A 17,769-nucleotide genomic window follows, 5' to 3' on the forward strand; every position below is an offset into this window, starting at 1 on the left:
CCGCAAATATTTTCATACCGATCGGATGTGGCGTTCTACACATGCAATTATGAGGTCATAATGAGGGCACCTATGATGTCATAGAAAGATCATTCACATTCCACATGAGGAGTACTTGCTATGCGCCAAGTTTCAATTTTTTTCCTTGGTGTGGTTTCAGAGATGCAGAGGTCCCAAGTTTTTCTGTTTTTTTTTTCCAATATGGCTGCCACACCACGTGACCTATGACGTCATAATTATCATTAAAACATTCTACATGAGCAGTCGCTCCTGTGTTGAAAATTTTGTGTCAAACCGACAAACAGTTGCAGAGAAAATCACGAAAGTTCAGTGTGGACAGACAGACAAACCAACAAGCCAGTAGGCGGACATGGGTAGTCGATCAAGTCGAATTTACCTACCAACCAAGTTTCATTGAAATCTCCATTGTATTAACGGAGCACTGGACTGAACAGACATACATACAGACAGACAAACATTTCGACAGAAATACTGATAATAAGGGTAGACTAGATCGACTACCCAACAAACGGACCCAAATGCAGCACCCTCTCCTTTGGCGAGGGTAACTCGGAAATCTCTTTTGCCACCATGCCGCTTCCAGCTCCCTTTAAACAACATCATCATTTGTTACATCTATCCAAACAGGTGCAGTTAAAGTATATTCGAACAAACGTTTGACTTTGTTGAAAAAGTGCATTCCTGATCTCTCACAACCACCAGCAGGACTATAAAGCTCTGAATGGATTTCCAAAGGTTAATTATTGATGTTTCACGCCTTCAACATTGATTGCACATGTTAAGTAGTTATGTAAGTGTACTGGGAACTTGATGGGGGTACAATTATGCACAGGTGTGATGGGAGGTAAATTCAATTTCATTGAAACCAGCAGTTTCTTTTGAAAAATTAATTCTGCAGAAAATTTTGAAGGCCACAGCTTTACTTATGGAGTGTGTTCTGCAGTATCACTCTCAAGCGGATCAGCAGGATTTGAGCCTCTCTTTTCTGAAACTGACCATAGTAACTCCCGAACAGAGTACCGTTTGGTGGACAGCAACCATACTGATCGATTTCTGGAAAACTAAGGAGGAGAATGCATCATGGTCAATGATGGTACGGGTAATATCGCTGAAGGGAAAATGAAGCAGGTCGTAACTCAAGACTGCTGAGCCATCTCCGGGCCATTCCTCTCCAGGCCAGGCAAAGTTCAGAATCGATAAAGGGAGAAGCAGCTGGCTGGAAAGATGCGACGACCTCATGCGTATGTATCGTCGATGATGTCTCACGCTATCTCCACAAGTCTAGTTTTGGAATGATTTCTTGAGGTCCTCCTCGTGCATTGTGTCAGCGTAAAAATCCCTTCATCTGGAAAATCACTCGGATACCTTTCATCGGTGACCATGGCCTTTTTGGCGATCCCCGGCCAAGCAATTCTCTCTCTCAGGTTCTGAAAACAAAGAATGCCGCAGAAGCCTTGGAAGTTGTTCAGATCTCAGCATCGAATTAATTAATTAGACTTAAAAAAAAAAAATAACATCAGATTTTTTTTTGCACTAAAACTCTTAAAATAAAGTTCCACACAATGACTTTTATTGCATAGCAGGGTATTTGTGATGAAAGGGTTCTCAAGCATGTTTGGCTTCATTGCACCAGATTGTGACACTAAAAGGAGAACGTTTTATTTTATTCAGCTGTCATCTCCGGCTTACAGATACAGCTGATTGCAAGTAAACGCGCCTCTGGGTTTTACACCGAATTCTTTCGGTGATGTGCAGAATGATACAGGTTCTTACAAAGTGCGCGTGCGCATGGATACGGAGAGATGGCCATTTTTCTCGATGTCCAAAGGAAGCATTAACAATGTGATGTTTTTTTATTTATTTATTTATAAGTAAACGGGTGTTTACACCGCACAGCTTTACTTGCTTTGTACATCCATTGCCAAACTATTTTACCGGTAGTTTAGATGCTAAGATCTCGTTATTTAGCTTACTGTCCACTGTTTAAAGTTCAATCTGCAATTCATTTGTGAGAACGTTGTCCCCGAATGAAAAGGTTCCATCTTGGTGCAGTATGGAGAGAGGTTTGCATTGAAGACCAGGCTTTAATTTTTAAGAACTCGAGAGGTCGAGATGTGATTACAGCTATGCAATTAAAAAAAACAAACTGATAAATTGCTTTTGTCACCAAAACGAAGAACTTCACATTGCTTCAACAGCCCCTCACCTGTACAGCTAAACAGGTAGAAGAGACGAGCAGATCCTGGATTTTAGAAGTGGAGGGGGGAGGGAGATGTTGAGCGTTGGCCGACAGTGATGTTTACAAGGAAAATCTCACATTAGAAAACTACATGCGAGTGGCACAATCTTATGACAGCATTCCAAAATCGAGGACTTGCTTGTTAAAAGCTTTAAGTACAGAAGGATGGCAATTAAATGAATAATAATAATAATAAAAATCTAAACCCATTTGTAACTAGAACGGCACGTAATAGAGTACATACCTCCGCCAGGCTGCACAGTTTTGGCTTTGTATCCCACTGATGGGCTGGATCTGCATCCGGACCATTCATTCTTGTCACACACACACACCAAAATCGAATTGGCTTGTTCTTGTCACCTACCCAACTCAAGCCTGCTGTTGGCTTAACGGTTAAGGTGGCTGGCTTAAGATTTAGGGTCTTGAGTTTGAGCCTCTGTTGTGCCATGAACATAACACCAAGTGGGTTGGCTCAGCTTGTCATCCTTCTGAGGTTGGCAAAATGAATAACCGGCTTACTGGTAACAGGGGCACAGCTGTGCTTCCAGAAAATGATGCAACCAGCAGCCACAGGCTGTACACAAAATAATTACAACCCATCTCATCCAGCAGGTTTTGTCATAATCTGTCTCCAAGTTTTTGAAATATCATGAGACGTAACGTTTTTGGCCTCATCTCTCAATGGTGAAGAATCGCTTGAAAAATTTAAGAATTCTCGTGCTTTGATCCACATCCGGATCTTCACAAAAATTGAATCAATTCGTCCTTGTCACACACACAACCTGTCCACGAAATTTCGTACAAATCCGTCCATAACCTGTTGAGATATCCTGTACGCAGACAGGTGAACAGACAGGGGTGAAAACGTATTACCCTCCATTCACAAACGGTGGCAGAGTTAATGAGTTTCCACAATGACGTTCATGCTGAATGGGTCATCAAAAATGTTACGTTTCCTTTCGACTTTTTTGTGTACATTGTCGAGGCTCGTGAAAGAGCTAGAGCATAATGGAAGGAAATAAAATGGAAAGAGGGAAACACCAACAGCAGAGTTGAAGTGAGAGTGAGATCAAGGGCAAGGGGCGGACTTACATACACTATCCAATATTCTCTGCAAGTTTTTGTTGTGCAAGTGTTAATTATACAGGTCTTAAGTGTACAGGTGCACAACAAATAGTTGTAATTGTGTACTGGGAGTTGCACAACTTTTGAAGTAATATAAAAGTTGCCATGCCACTTTTCCGACCCATGTATAGCCTTAGTCAATAAACCCACTGGGTGATATTGTTACGAATCTGGAAGGCATTTGCACACAAACAGACAGCAGTCCCCAAGCTTAGTTATTTCGATAAGTATATGTTTATAGTTGGGGCCCCATCCCCTATGTCTAACGGGAATTACATGTGTGCGCTGCGAAGTTTCTTTATAGTTAGTTTTTTGGGCACCAATCCCCTTCACTTCTTCGCACCACCGACTCCATTGCTCATGTTTTTGGCCGAAGGCGTGGGCGGAACTTCCATCGCATCAGATAGAGGCTCCGCTCCGAGGAAGGGCATGGAGCGTTTCCTCCAGCCAATGGGCGAAGGGCGAGCAGGGCCGAGGCGCTCCGGCGAATGGTAGGCCAGAGTTCTGGAAACTACTACAGAGCCTCTTCGGGGGGGGGGGGGTGGGCCTCTGAGACGCCCCGACACACCCCCCCCCGAGACGCCCCATCCAATCAGGAGGCTCATCACCTCAGGCCGACTCTGCCCCAGCCAGATGAAGTGTTCGCCCCGTCCAAAGGGAAGAAGAGAGTCATCGTCAAGAGTAGAGCGGTGGTCGAGTGGAGCAGTCATCGTGGCCATTGCTCTTAGTGTGCAACGTTGGAGTCATCGTCACCATTGCTCTTGGTGTGCGTGGTTGGAGTGATCATCGCGATTGCTCTTGGGCTCCTCTTGGTGGTGGTGGTCGAGCAGCCAGGATCGTGGGCTCGGTGGATTCCGGGACATGGTTCGAGTCCCACCGTGATGGGTTGGAGTCCGGTGTGACCGCACGAGGCGGAAAGGTACCCGGCCAGACTCTGTTCCCCCAGCTGAACTATCCTCCTCGGCTGGAGGACCGAATAAAGACCCGATGGGGTTCATCTCTTTTGGGTGTGTGTCCGTGTGTCCGTGGGCCCCGTCCTTAAGTAGAAATTGCTAAGTGTTTGCTTGTATATAAATAGCATATTCGGTTTTAACTCTGCTCTTTGTGCTCCCCTGCCCCCATTATAAATAAACCCCCAATTGTTCAATGTACCAGCTCGTTGTCGTGCTTTCTGTTATTGACCCAGCATGGTTCGTGCTTGAGAACAAGTAAGCCGATTGGGCTGTAAGTTGTCGTTTGGACCAACAGACTTTGGTAATTCCACTCGGTTACACTGGACCGAGGTCGCTCGAGCGACCTGGTTCGACAGAGTCCGTTGAGGGTGTGACTTTCCCGGTAATTTGATGACATTGGTACTTAGGTATATTGAAATTTGGCTATTAACCCTACCCCACGCCGTTAGAGAATTGGCAATCACGGTCTTTAAGTGACCCGTGACCTTCGGAGTTGTCTGAAGGTTACGACCTGCAATTCCGGGTGTTCAGTGGGAGACGGCTCTACTGCTCCACCTAGCGGCCGTTCCTCGCCACCGACCCCCGGCCCACAACAATATCACTTGGTGATGAAATCATTTCACACACCTAAAAGGAGTTGCAACATGGATGCATGATGTGGTGCAACTAAAAGCTACCCAAAGAAATTGTAGAAAATTGTATAGTAGACACGCCTTAACATCGAAACATTCAAAGCTTACTAGATAATCGTAGACTAAACAATGTAACGGCAGGTGGAGGATATTGTGTGCTGAACGGAGTCGACGGACAGGTGGGCCAATGGATGAAAACAGTGGGACGTTGATCGGGGTATGCTATGACGTCGAACGAAAGGTTAACGCCTGAAACCTCATCTTCATAATACTGTACCACTCTATGAATGGTGAAGTGAAATTCTTTTTATGACCTCTTTCATGACTGAATTGAACATCATCATTAATAGGTATTACAACATAAAAGTATGACCGATAGGCCAGCGATGACATGAAAACCAAGTTTGTTTTGTGTACAAAATCTAGGCATGTGGAAGAGCACGCGTACAGGATGGAATGGCAGCGTAATGACCATATGGAAATGGAGCTGCAGTTGGGAAAACCAAGCAAGGGAATGAACGAACAGGAAATGGGGAATAACATCAGATGGAAGTGCACTTTGAAGCCCTTGAGGAAAGAGTGGGATTGAACTGTCTCTGGAAGGCAGTCCTACAAATGGCCAACATTTTGGGGGGGTTTAATGAGGATGGGATTACTGGAAAAACAGTTGCATCCTCGAGGAGCTGGGAAAGGTTGGTAGGTAGTAAAAGAAATAAAAACGTTTATTTGTTGTTTGTTTGTGATGTGATGCAATGTTTTATTGTGAAAGTTTGTTGCTGTTTGTGATGGTTGTGATGGGAGAGCAATAGACCTTGTAATTTGGCTCCATCATGGAAGACTTAAGTAATGTCGAGAGCTTTGGATTCCATAGAATCCAGGAAGGAGTTCAGAAATGATAAGTTCAGAAATATGCAAAAACAAAACTTCTGAAAAATAAATATGATTCGTGAAACATAATTGGCTGGCAGGATGGCCTCGAGATATGCACACTCACCTCTGAGCTGTCTCGCCTGGATTTGATTCCCGACCCAGCTATAAACTGTCATCCTGGTGTTTCACAGGCAGGGTAATTGATCAATGTGTGTGCCGACCCTCGGATGGAGGTTAAACTGGACGTCCCGTCTGCCAGCATTAGTTGGTGGACGTTAAAGATCCCACGGTGTCCTTTGTGAAGAGTAGGTGAGATATTGCTGGCACCATGAACAAATTCTAAATTTCTGCCCTGAATTCCTGTGTCAGAGTAGTGACCTGTCAAGGTTTGCAACCCGAGCCAAGAAACTGCTTCAGCAGAACCGATGCTCTATATATGTATATATATATATATATATATATATATATATATATATATATATATATATATATATATATATATATATATATATATATATATATATATATATATATATATATATATATAGCATAGGGCATGATGATGATGAAGCATATCGTCCAATCTACTTTCAACTGAATTGTTTATATCTGTAATAGTCACACACATGCAAAAAAAAATCCCATTACTTGTCATATCTATATGGGAGAGTGGGATAAGTGCATGGGACTCTTTAAGATTTCTTCATTCTGACACTCAGTATTGCTGCTGACCTAATTCTGATATTGTTTCAGAGGCAGTATCAGGGTGTGAGACCCGTTACACATGTAAGCCAGCACCTCGCTGGTCCAAATATGGTGACGTCACTTCTGCCATCAAACTCATCCCCGCTTTTCTTTGCTGAGGGCAGTCAAAGCCTCACAGTTTAAATGTGACATCCAATGTGATGGTGGGAAAACAGTCCTGACTGTTTTATGTCTCTCATATCAATAGTATGTTTATGGATACGAGAAATTTTCACTTTTTTCCATTTCCAATATTGGGCAAGATCTCCATCATCAGGTCTTGTAATTCCAAGCACATCGTCAGGTGTTATAACTGTAAGAGACTATGTTTCTAAATGTTTGGTGAACATTGCAATTTTTCTCTGTTTTCTTCTAATAATACAAAAAAAAAAAAACACACACAAGGAGAAGCTGTTGCGCCCATCATGCTGGATATGGATGGCCTACGTACACACACACACACACACACACACACACACACACACACACACACACACACACACACACACACACACACACACACACACACACACACACACACACACACACACACAGTTTTCTATCCTTGTTTCAGTAAGGGGGTGTGGTATAAACACTCCGTTTATGTTTCAGTATAAACTCTCCGCATTATAAACCTTCACAGGATGTTCAGCTCTTGGTACAGTGAACATCAAAGACTGTCCTCCATTTTCTTAATTCCGATTACGAGCCCGTTAAACTGCTTTTTCCTGAATAGGTAAATATGGATGTGGGGATGCGACTCATGTGAGAATGTTGCAGTTGACCATAAAACTGCTGAAAGCAGGCCAAGGATTGTCTAAGCCAGTGTGTTGAAGAGGTAGCATTTCCAGTCTGACCAGAAATGAAGGTTTACAATGTTTGAAAATGCTACTATTATGTGTGTCGTGCTTTGACTACATCAGAGGTTGTAAATACAAAGGCAGTTTTGAACTGATCCTTGGATACCTCAAAGAAAATTCCTTGTTTTTGTGAGCAGTCCACTTATTACCAAATGGCTTTTATCTTATCATCATGGGCTTTTTGTACTAACCTCTCATCAGATTTTAATGACATTAATGGATTCAGAGCAAGGCAGATGGTTTACATTGTAAAAATGCATGATATAAGTACGTTTGATAAGTTTTAGGGTGGCAACATCACCAAGTTGGGAGAGTCAGGTGGGAAATGTTTTTGACCTTGTGACCTTGAACTTGGGAGGAAAATGAAAAATCGAGTTCTGTGGGGCTATGCAGGTGCCATTGGGCTAACCAAATACCGAAACCCCTGCCAGATTCGACAAACCCCCTCGGAGAAGATGTAACTTGAAACTGGCTACCCCCTAAAAACACATGTTTTTGGGACGTGGCTCCGCCCATAATGGGCGCAGCACGCCCATTTTCCGGAAAACACAACTCGATCATGATACAAACCTCGCACCCTAATTTTATCAAGATTGGATCAAAACCCACGGAGATATGCTCGGGACAGACAGACAGACAGACAGACACACACCCATAACGAATATAGTGGTCACTTACTGACTCGTGAACCAATTATTCTCATGCCAACGACAGTTTAATTGGATCGAGGAGCTTGGAGTTACAGTAAATAGCAAAGAATACGATGTAGTTACAATAATGGTTTTATGAAGGGTGAAATTTGAGACGAGACGAGAAAGCTACAAGATGTACCGGTGTGATGGGAAAGAGAAAACAGGAGGATGAGTTGCGACCTGGGTAAAATATAGTATTGTTTGTATCAAGAGAAATGGGTGACATAAAGGAGGGAATTGAAATAGAGGATTCTGTATGGATGGAGATTAGAGATGATAAGCATGGTGGGGGACTCATAGGGTACTTTATCAGGTTCTTGGTTCGAGGGAAGAGTCATAAAGACACGTGGTGAAGGAAGAGTGTTGAATCTGGGCTATTTTAATTTCCAGGGAGATATTGAGTCCAGAGCAGATGAGGATTTCAGAGATTTAATCCAGGATTACTTTTTAACCCAGAGTGTAGATAATCTGACGAGGGGGAGTGCAGTGTTAGACCTTCTTTTAAGTAACGATCCCAATATGGTGGAGGAGGTGGAGGTAGGGGAGTATTCAGGAGCAAGTAACCATAATATTGTGTGTGCAAGGGTTCTGTTAAGGGTTAGAGTTCAGGATAGTAAAAAATGGCTGTTAGATTTCAGGAAGGCAAACCTTGAGGGTATGAGGAAAGAGTTGGGTGATGTAGATTGGGAGAAGCTAACAATAGGACAATCAGAATCAGAAAAAAAATGGGAAACCTTCAAGGAGCAAATGTATAGAGTGCAGAGTAAGTACATTCCAATAAAGTGTAAAACTAGAAGCAGAAAGAGACCAAGGTAGTTGAGCAGGGAGGCAAGGAGTATAATTAAGGGTAAGCAGAAGTCATTTATCAGATATAAAATAACAGGACTGGAGTATGAATCCGATCAATATGAAAGTAAACAGAGGCTAGTTCAGAAAACAACGAGACAAGCCAAAAGATTATATTAAAAGGATATGGCCAAGAATATTAAACACATCAGTGAGGCATTCTTTAAGTACATAAGTGGGATTAAAAGAACAGGTTAAGAGATGTATGGGCCCGTTGAGGAATAGAACAGTGAGATTGGTTCGAAATGAAAGTGAGATTGCAGGCCTACTTAATAGTTATCTTGCTTCAACATTGACACAAAAACAATCAGGGGAATTACAAATAGATGAGAGTATCCTTCAAAGAGATGACGAAGGGCTTTTAGTGGGGTTTCTTGTTTTGTGTGGTGTATTTTATGTAGCATTTGTGTACTTGTGTGTTCTGTAATTAATAAGAAACATCATTAGAATTGACACTTCATAACTGCTGGCAGTGATGACCGGGTACCAAGACGTCCCGCTTTGATCGGACACCTGACCCTGACCCATAACGTTTTTCATTATTATTCATTTGAATTTGGAATGCGATTAAAATAAATTCAATTCAAATCAAATGGAAGACTAAATAGGTACAGTCCTGCATTGGAGTCATCAGAAGGAACCTGAACAAGCGAAAGATGAAGTCATCAGGAGGAACCTGGATAGGATTCACATTTCAGCTGCTGCTCCTCTACCCTCAAACACATCCAGGCACAGCCAAGTGATCCTTAATCAAAAAAAACAAAAAGAACACAAATCAAAAAGACATATACAGTAATTCGAGCTGCCATACCATGCGTATGTCTGGTGTTGGCTTAATTGTTAGGGTGGTGGGCTCGTGATCCCAGGATCCTGAGTTCAAATCCCACTCAGCTGTTGAATTAATACCAGGTAGGGTTAACTCTGCCTGTCATCCTTCCGAGGTTGGCAAAATGAGTGCCAGCTTGCTGGTATACTATCGGAGTGGTGACCCGTCCAAGATTGTGTCCAATAGCCAAGGAGACTGCTTAGGCAGCAACAACTCTCTACACAGAATATGGTCCCGATGGGATGGATGGATGGATGTTTTGTACACTGTAATGGTGATGCAACAGCACACGAGATGCATACACATAGACCTGCAGTGTCATTAATATTAGTGATATGATTTCACGACATTTTAATTTGAATATAATACATTGTAATACATGTATGAACTGAAGTACTTCAACACGTGATTTTCCACTTGACAATTGAACCACGGTTTACCACATGCTACTAGTAATACGACCATTAATAGTTCTCTCTCCCCCATGAAAAAAAACAAGTCAGAGATCTGTTTTTTTAAATGAGAAAACATGTCGGGATGGCATTCCAAAAACAACTGAACAAGGTAAGAAGGAATGACAATTGGACTGACAAGGAAGGAGTGACACCACAATCCTTTTATGGATTGCCATTATGACATCTTATGACATTTTCCCCTCTCAATCCAACAACAAATCGAATACACAATCACACGAAACCTCATTACAATTCTACAACTTACTCTCACACAGACATCTTCATGCAATTGTTACTATTGCCACAAAGTCACCGATGACAAAAAAATACAAAAGTCAAAAGATGTCGTGATGACAATCCGTAAAGGGATTGTGGTGTCTTTCCTTCCTTATTTGGTTGTCCTTTGGAGATTCCTTCATTTTCAGCCAGTTCCCCGCACAGTGGACCGGATGACGCAATTTTGCAATCGTGTGTGTGCGTGCGTGCGTGTGTGCGTGTCGTGTCGATGTCTGTCCGGGCTGTAACCTTTTTACCATTTGAGCTTTTGTTATCAACTTTTCAACAAAGTGATATTTTGAGAATATGAAGAAGAAAAATTAATAATTTGCTGCAGGTCAAAGATCAACGTCACGTAATTTTGTTAATTTTCATCCAATTGACCTGAAATTTTAAGAATTTGCATATTGGTTCAATGAATTGGTTCACCAATAAAAAAAATCTCAAAGTAGATTGTGGTTTTTTTTTTAATAGATCACAAGGTCAAAGGTCAAGGTTGCATAAAATCGTACGATTTTCATCGAATTGACTTGAAATTTGAACAAAATTTGCATGTTGCATCACTTTACATTTATTTATGACTTGTAATTTATAAAATGCAATGGCAAGTATATATTGTCCCAAACTGTTTTAGAGTTAAACTCATTCCAAGACTACATAGTACAAGGTCTTTTTGAATAGTTGCCCCAATTTTGAAATCAGGTTGTTAAATGAACCTTCTTCACACTGCTGATTGTGTATCTTCTCCATACTTCCAAACCAGATTTTAAAAAATTAATAAATGTTTGTTTGGTTTGGAAGGACAGCATAGACTCTGGTCGTACTCCAGTGATAGGTCTTTTTCTTGTTCTTCTTGTTCTTTTCATCTGAACATAGGAATTTCAATGCAAGTATAACCCATTCGAACTATCTTCCCCCCTCCATCCCAACCCCTCCTCTCATCCCATTATAGTCAACATCTGACTGCTTAACACTCTTCTGCCTTCAAACTGGACCTGCTCATCCACACCCCATTTCTGCAACCTCCCTCAACCTTGCTGCATCATTAACCAGAATCAGTGACATAATGGAAAGAGCGTCTACTCCTCGTCTAGGAGGTCGTCGGTTCGAACCACAACCGGGTCATACCAAAGACATAGAAATGGTATGTGCTGCTTCCTTGCTTGACACTCAGCATTTAAGAGGATAAACAAACAACCGAAGGGGAGGGGAGATCTATAGCTAGATTGTGGTAAGAATAATATGGCGTATGTCCATGTAGGTTAGATTTATCTTGTAACGGGTAAAGCATCAGAGTGAGTTGTATTGTCAAAACGTGTAATGAGAATGCAGTGGTGTTAACTTTAAGACAGTGAGGTTAAGTTTGTTGTGTAAAACTTCCTGTAATTCAGGCGAGGTCAGGTTAGGTCTCGTGGCACTGGGCATTTCGTAACAAAGGCACACTGGAAAACGAATTTCGCTTTCGGAGGAAAGACCATTACAAACTGTTTGGCCGGAAGGCCGCGCCAGCCATGGCAATGCGGTCTGCAGCAGAGCCCTGGAGGAAGGCGGAACACTTTTCTACAGGGCCGTCCCACACCCGGAAGATGTCCCCTCCCATAAGCTTCAGGTACCTAATAACAAGGACTCGCCGTGCATGGGGACATTCCGAGAATTTGCGAGGCCTGTGGCCGTGCCCTGCCTGGCAGTTGAGCTTTACACACAGCGAGTTCAACATCTTGCTCTCTCTGCTTCATGGTCCGAGGAAGAGATGTCCCTCTCATCTCGCCTCTCTCATTTCTATTTATACAGGTCTATCGCTCCCTGAGCCACACATCATCGGTGCAGCACCGACTTGCATGACCACACCATTGTGGTGGAACCCCATCCAGCTCGTGCAAGCCACAAGCCTTTGCCTGTCCCCATTGTTCATCGTGTGCAAGTCTAGTAAACGGCGCCACGAAGGGATTAGACGATTTATATCCTAATCTACATAATTTCAGTTTTTCGTGCCTCACCTCCCCCATTTGTTGTCCTCATGTGTCAGATCTGTCTGGTTTCCGTTATCTTGTCTATCCCCATGTTGTATTTCATTATGAGACGTTTTCCCACATTTTGCCTGCCACGCCTTGTGACACCAGGTTCGGCCTCGGATTTGAGCGATTCTTGGCGTTTTGGAAATGGTAAAGAACAGTTAATTGCACAGTGTGTGAATTTGGTAAGCTTGGCAATCTTCAGGAGCAGCAAAAACTCCTGGCTCGACGAGTGACGTGAGTCGGACCCGTTGTTGCGACAATATAAACAGTTGCTTGATTGCCATCAATGCTATTCCATGTCAGTAAGATTGACCTACATTTTATTTTCTTTTTTTAAGCAACATCAAAAATCGACTCATTGGAACTTTAAGCAGAAGCAAATGGTAAAAAAGAAGGATGCTGAGTAGATGTAAGTTAAGTACAGGGTGTTTCAAAAGAGTGGAATATTTGAATGTTCTATTGTAGAAAATTACAAAAGGAAGTAAATCCAGTGATGCATTGATGGAGAGCATACACCGTCCCATTTTCAAATCATTCATACTGCTTGCAATTGACATTTTCAATGTGTGCTCCACCTCTGTTGAAGATGGCTTTGATCCTGATTCTGAAATGCATACCCCATCTGGCATTCAATGCACAGAAGCAAGTGGACTTGGGGCCATTTAAAGGCATCTTAGTCACCTCCTCAGGAGGTTCAGCACCCCAGAAGATGTGATTGTTGATAGCTCCATTCGAATGGAAGTGTGTGCCTCATCACTGAACTACAAGGAGTTGATCCGACTTGGGTACCATTTCATTCGATCACTGAACCGATCACACATTGTTACTCAGCTTACCATGTCATTCAGAGTTATATGTCGGGCTATGATATGATGATGATGATGATGATGATGATGATGATGATGATGTAGCGCTAGAGCTTGAGTTCAGAAGTGAGAATGTGCCACACAGATGAGGATGAAATGACCTGTTCTTGGGAACGCCAACGGTGGGATTTCTTTGGACTTTCGATCACAGACTCTCTCACAAGATCAATGTTCCCTTGGTCCATGGTAACACTTGGTGAGAAGTCACTGTTGCCTTTGTTTTGATTTTTTCATGTTTCCATGTGCCTGGTGTTGGCTTAATGGTTAGGGTGGTGGGTTTGGGATCCTAGGATCCTGAGTTCAAATCCCATTCGGCTGTTGAATTAATACCAGGTGGGGTTGACTCAGCCTGTCATCCTTCCAAGGTTGGCAAAATGACTGCCAGCTTGCTGGTATCCTGCGTCAGAGTGGTGACCTGTCCAAGATTGTGCCCAATAGCCAAGGAGACTGCTTAGGCAGCACCAACGCTCTGCACAGAGTATGTTCCCAATGGATGGATGCTTCCATGTCGTACTTGGAAGTGCTCTCCAAACCACTGAATGCTTCCAGTAGAAGGTAAATTATGGATGTGAACATTGTAATACTGACAGTAACATTGGTGCACCTGCACATTGGATTTTGTCTCAAATCACAAAGTCACGATTTTCACTTTTTGTTCCACTGTGAACACCATAGTTGATGTAGGGTCCTCCTGACTACTTATTCGGAATGGCATACCACCACCACCACCACCACCACCACCACCATCACCATAACCTGCTAGAGAGAAGGGTATAGCATTAGAAACGACAGAATATCAGGCTGCTCAAATAGTCCACCTGTTTTTTGAAACACCCTGTAGATGAATAAATTGAGTCAGACATGTATAGAGACAGGACGAGCGAAATTGTCTCTTCCTGGAGTGTTTTCCATTGTCGTTCAAAGGCTCACGCTACGACAACCATGTCTCACCTGGAATAAATTCAATCACTTGCACACAATAACATTTCCAGGTTATTCAAGTCTAACAGGAGAATAAACAGACTGATTGGAAAAGGATACTAAAACTCATTCGACTCAGGAAAAAATTAAAAAAACAAATATAATATAAATGATTGGTATATGCATTATTGAATAAGCAATTTACTGTTCTGCCAACCTGATAAAACGATGAAATGATTCCCGTTGTCTCTTATGATGCATTTAATTTGCGATTTATTAACACATGGGGAAAAAAAATCCACTTTGTATGTTAATAAAAAGATGCTTTTATTTATCACAATTTGCTCTAACCATAATCGTTTGGCTTGTCGTGGTAACAAGGGTTCCCAAAACAAGAATCCAAATCCGTGGTAAATCCATCAACGAAACGAAGTTTTATTTTGAACCAAAACTTTTGTACATTGTACATCTTACAACTTTTCGACATGTACATGCATAAAGAGGCAATTATTAATAATAAGCCTTCAAATATGCTCAATTAATCCTGTTTATTTCAAATGCTGGGTCAGAGTGCTTCGGGAGATGCGAGGCCAGAGCACCCTGAGCGCGTCCACCAAGGTCACCAGATGCATTTGTCTGTTATTTCATACAAGTCACACCTAGTGATGTCTAATGTCTCTGTCTGCATATGTGTGCGCACGATTTGTGTGACAGCTCTTCCATGAGCCTTCGACCATAAAAAGCACAGGTGTGATTCTTGTGACAACCGTACCATGTAAAGGTACATTCTGGTTTATAATGTGTGAACGATACCAAGGGACGTTACGCTTCTAATCTCATGCTATTAAGTGTTCAAAAGATTACCAATTAATTAGTAATATATGACTTATACCGAAGAGCTGACTGACAGGATGGCTGAGAGTTACGCACACTTGTCTATAAGCTGTCTGGCTTGGGTTTGAATCCCGACCCAGCTATAAATTGTCATCCCTGTGTTTCAAATGCAGGGTGATTCATCAATGCGTGTGCTAAATGCGTGTCCTGTCTGCCAGCATTCGTTGGTGAACATTACAGATCCCGCTGTGTCCTTCATGAAGAGTAGGTGAGCTATCAGTGGCACCGATGAACAAACTACAAGTTCCTGCCCTGAATTCTAAGTCTGAGGGGCGACCCCACCAGGATTGTAGCATCGTAACTGTTTTGGCAGCACCAACGCTCTGCATATGGTAAATTGAAGCTCACACGACTTGAAGTGATAAATTGGCTTCCAATTGACCATTTATTAGCCAATCATTGAAATGACTATCGAGAAATGAAGGCCAATGGTGAATGAATTATTTTTTTTTAACTCTTCCAGGATCACACAACCTCCAATGAGATGTACAGGAAAGGAAATGATAGTTGTTTACTTCGTTAATCAATGCACGAGTACCATTTGCTTTTCAATCAATCCACCAAAATATTGATTGTTATGGAGCCCCTCAAAATGTAAGCCGACGATATGACAACTAAGCACATGTTTTTCCAAAAATTGTGAAAAATCTTTACCAATTAGAAAAAAAAATTATTCTCTTCATTTTTTTTTCAAAGCCGAACGATCCATTATTTTCATTATCGGTGTTTAAGTGCTTGCAGAGACTATGGGTCTCTTTTCCTGCACGTGACCTAATTCATTGCCCTGCTCCGGATTTCAGGTACGACAGGTCAGTGGTAACAATTGGCATTTGTCTTGGGTTTGATTCCCAACAACAATGGATTTGACAAAAGTCTGTCCTCTGGATTGGTGCCAGCAGGGAGTACTTACTTTTAAAGCACAGTGTACAAGGTGCCTCGTAAATGTATTATGTCGGTATAGGTGTCAAAGACCCGTGATCACACGATAGGTAACCTGAAGCTAGGTGGACAGAATGCGTTTTCAACTATGTCCAAAAATAAAAAGACATTACGTTCATTATATCAAGGAGAACATGGAGACGCATTAAACTGTGCAATAAAAATGATGATGCGCAGTGCAAACACGTTGTTGACACAAAATGCCATTTATGTGTTTGCCAACGTGATGGAATCCGTTTCACTCACTGCTGTTTGTGTGTTTGCTTTGTTTTTGTTGCGCAACTCCTCAGAACTGTAGGAGGAGTTCCGCAACTTTGTTGCACAACTCCTCCTATAGTTCTGGGCCGATTACATCCAAACTTGCGACAGAGGATCAGTATGTCCCCAATTAATGTATGGGGTGTTTTTATGTTGCCGGTGTTTTATCTGTCTTGGGGAGGGATGAGGGGGACGGACATAAATTCTGTATGTAAATGTGTATCATGCAGTGCCGCCTCTATTTGGGGGTCTCCGCCATTTACAGTACAGTATTCCTGTCCCCACATTTTCCCAGTCCAGAGGTTTTTTGAATTGATTATAAGCAGTAGGTATATTTTTACTTCATACACATGACCCGGGTTATTTGTTTTTCCTCTACAGAGGTGTCAGTTGCCAAAACACTGCCCAAATAAAGGTGTGCGTCAGAAGAACGTGTTGCCTGCTTGGAATAAGATCTCCTGTAGGGTGGGAACTCTGCTAGTATCATGGAGTACGGTCGTACTCCATGTCAAGGGATGGCATGGGGAAAAAATGGCCGCCCATTCAAATGTGTGCACAATGACACGCTCATGAACTCTTAAAGAGTGAAGTCATAAGCATTTAAAAAACCATAACTTTTATTCTCGAGCATTTTATGAACTACCAAGATTTAAAAAGATGCCAGAATACATCGTTAAAGTATCACATCGGGAGATCGCCAAAACGCCAAATTGTACTTCTTGTTATGTGCTTCTTTCCCTCGAAAACAATGTAAACCTGTTGTCTGACCTCCCTCAATAACTGATGAAGCCGTGATGATGATTCCAACGTGAGGAAGTTCGTTCACGCAACACAAAATTTATAAATGTGTAATACGTTAATTATTTCATTATTAAAAGAAATCGAATATCAAGATGGACTCAACCAAAGAAGAGGGGAGGGGGGCGTAATGGACAGTGGACAGAACCATTCCAAAAGCGATACATATCCAAACCATCCCCCAAACTAACTGAAACAAGTATTAAAACAACTTAACAACAAATGTAAGCCTGGTGTTGGCTTAGTGGTTAAGGTGGCTGGTTTGTGATAACATAGCATGTTATCTCCAAAAGTTGTGGATGACTTGTGACAAGAACAAGGCGATTCGATTTTGGTTCAGGTCCGGATTCGGGTCCGACCGACTGATCGGTGGGATTCAAAATATAAACTGTTCAGCCTGGCGGAGGTATGCACTCCAACAAGGGTCGTTCCCTTTTGCCAAGTGTCACTCTTTGAGTGATTTTTTTCATTTTATTATTGTTTGGCTCTCGGCGGTGAGGTTTCAACCCCATCGTATTTTCCTGATCAGAGTTGCCGAT

The 17,769-nt window shown here is 42.2% G+C and overlaps 1 protein-coding gene across 1 annotated transcript in view; it reads left to right on the forward strand.

Annotated features, from left to right (window-relative positions):
- The window catches only part of LOC147027525 (uncharacterized), a 73,032-nt gene extending 58,426 nt beyond the window's left edge, over nucleotides 1-14,606 (forward strand). The window contains exon 5 of the transcript XR_015057079.1: nucleotides 11,492-14,606. The gene's annotated coding sequence lies outside the window, so the exon portion shown is untranslated. The remainder of the gene's footprint in view (nucleotides 1-11,491) is intronic.
- The last annotated feature ends 3,163 nt before the right edge of the window (nucleotides 14,607-17,769 follow it).

This window comes from Eptatretus burgeri, chromosome 4, assembly GCF_056783735.1.
Source record: "Eptatretus burgeri isolate ZD-2024b chromosome 4, Ebu_testis_v1, whole genome shotgun sequence".
Lineage (NCBI taxonomy): Eukaryota > Metazoa > Chordata > Myxini > Myxiniformes > Myxinidae > Eptatretus > Eptatretus burgeri.